The sequence below is a fragment of the Triticum aestivum genome, chromosome 2B (assembly GCF_018294505.1).
Source record: "Triticum aestivum cultivar Chinese Spring chromosome 2B, IWGSC CS RefSeq v2.1, whole genome shotgun sequence".
Classification (NCBI taxonomy): Eukaryota; Viridiplantae; Streptophyta; class Magnoliopsida; order Poales; family Poaceae; genus Triticum; species Triticum aestivum.
Window position 1 is genome coordinate 140,452,026 of NC_057798.1, and position 3,072 is coordinate 140,455,097.

The window sequence follows — 3,072 nt, forward strand, 5'->3', positions numbered from 1 at the left end:
CCACACTTGTTGCACCAAGCAACGTGGCACAAACGCCTTCATTACCATTCATTTTGCCACGTCAAAACAGATGACATCAGCGGGAATCTTTTTGGTTTTCAGCTTAAAAATGTTTTATCTCTTAATTAAAAAATCGAATTAAAAATCCATTTTCACCATTGAATCCATCTCGACAAGATCTTCAGAACTAGATCCCATGTTGATATGTTTCGCCAAAAAAAACTTTTAGCCAAAAGTTGCCATGATGTTTACACTGTAGTTGCCATAGTGTTTACAGTAAAGTTGCCATGTGGCAACTTTAGTTTATAGATCATAGCAATTTTAGTATTTTGACCATGGCAATTCCAGTACTTTGACCATGAAAATTATTTTTTGTATGAATTATGGCAATTTTAAGTGCATGTATCACGGCAATTTTAGTTTATGGTTCATGGCAAGTCTAGTTTCTTAATTCCCCGTTTTATAATATGTCAAAATTTACTTTTAAATGTAGAAGAAAAATAGCTGAAACATATCATGGCAACTTGATTGTAAACACCATGGCAATTCATGTGCAATAGATATGGCAACTTTTAACCAAAAAAAAGTCATCGTAACATATTGATATGGGATCTAGTTTCAAAAATCTCACCGCGATGGATTTAATGGTGAACATAGACCTTCAATCAGATTTTTTTAAAAGATAAAACATTTTAAAACTGGAAATCCAAAAAAATTCTCACATGCATGCATGCGATGATGTGGCGCAATATGTGTAATAGGGCGTGTGGATGGGTGTTGCTCACACCACACGTGTGGGCGTTATCAACGTCCAAGTAATATTGTGCACTTTTGTTCATCTATTTACTATTTATTATTATTATTTACATGTTGGTTACATCATCAGTCGCGTCATTACTCCGTGATGTTGTTTGGGTTCAAGATACATTTTTCACGCACAATCGATGATCTCAAGCAAATGACCAATTTATTAGGTTCGCCTGGATTTGATACTCTGACACCCAAGCTGAATACACCTAGTATGACATCAGGAAGCCTATATGGATGCCACCATGCGCTTGTGTAGGATTTCTAAGCACAAAACGGTCGGCGTCCCCATGCTTTTGCCTTGGTCATGAGGTATGTACGTTTTGCCGCTAACAATTCATGGCCAAGTTTCTATCTAGGTGGCCATGGTGATCTATTCCCGTACCGAAAGAATGATACAGTTCTTTCTAAAAAATAATTTTCGGGCAACATTGTAGATGCGTCGTTTTCTTATGACAAACAACATAGCCACGTCCAGTGCACTGATGCGACGCTGGAGACTTTATGGCGGCGGAGAACTTTTCTTATTGGTCCCATGGTGGACGCCCTGATTGTGGGGTTTGGTTGTCTTGCAGTCGATGGTACTCCCTCAATTTCTTTTTACTCCACATATAAGATTTGGTCAAATTCAAACTATACAAAGTTTAATCAAATTTATATACAATACTGAAACTATATAGTATGAAAATATGTTCCATGGTGCATCTGATAATATTGATTTCATATTGTGAATGTTTATATTTTTTAATATAAAGTTAGTCAAACTCTACAAAGCTTGGCTTTGACCAAACCTTATATGCGGACTAAAAAGAAACGGAGGGAGTACAATTAGTTTGCTTCATCCCGATGGAGACTATGAAAAGCGGTGTTGGATTCATTGCGATGACGATTGTTTTGATCTTTGTACCGACTTTAAGTGTCATGTTTGAGCACTGTGCACGTGAATATAATCATGTGGCCCATGAACTGCAAGTTTAACTAGGGTTCATCCTATGAATTTAATATGCATATATTAATTTAGTGTCATTGTTAATGAGGTGTTTATCATTTAGTGTTTAACTGCATATCAATAATAAATCGTTAAAGCATAGATCCAGAATGAGAAGAACCTCAGTAGTCAAACTTGAACAAGCAACAAAATAATATATTTTAATGCAAATAGTATATGCATAAAAATTAATAACCATATTTTTCTATTAAACATATAGGAGATGCGATGGTGATATACCGATTTAAATTTAAAAACATCAGCATGTATAAAGCTTATATTGTGTTTTGACGTGATAATAATATACTTATACTTGTCAAATCTATTTTCAACATTATTATATTTTATGGGAGATTTATCTTATAGTACTATATATGCTAGATATTTAATATTTTCGTATCACAGAATTATGGCATGAGAAGTTTTGGATTTGACAAATTTTTATGTTTTGGAGGTTTGGATACGACTACTTTCTAAACTGTATCTGAAGCGTACTATCTCTGTGGTATGCTGGATTCCTAGGCACAAAACGGTCAACGTCGCCCATGCTTTTGCCTTGGTCGTGAAGTATGTACGTTTTCCGGGTAACAATTGTTGGCCAAGTTTCTATCTAGGTGCCCATGGTGATCTATTCCCATACCAAAAGAATTATAGTTGTTTCGACAAAACAATTTAATTCCCGTAACAAGTTTCTATCTAGGTGCCCATGGTAATTTAATATGCGTATAAATTTAATTTAGTAACTCCGCCTTCCGCCTATGTTGTCTCAACATAGCCGGTCCCAAGTTCGGGTAAAGGAGGAGGGTTGTGATAGGCTTGACGAGCCAACGTAAAAACTCAGCACTCTTATGGAGATGAAACCCAAAAGATTTTCGTTGGGGCGTAACCCTCTCAGCGACGCGCCACATCGAAACCTGGGTGTGGTGTCAAATGGGCAAGCGCCGGGCCGTCACCCCCTGGTGGTGCGCCGTATCTCCGGATACGGTGGCAAGTGAGTGAGGATCGAGTCATCGCATCCTAAGTGGCGCGCTACATCGGCGCCCGGATGTAGTGGAAAATAAGCAAGGTTCTTCGCACTTGACTCGACGAGTGCGAAGAGTAAGGAAGCTAGCCAAGCCTAGGAGGATTCGCTTAGGTAGATGGAACATAGGGTCTCTAACAGGGAAGCTTTGGGAGCTAGTTGACGCAGTGGTGAGGAGAGGTGTTGATATCCTTTGCGTCCAAGAAACCAAATGAAGGGGACAGAAGGCAAAGGAGGTGGAGGATACCGGCTTCAA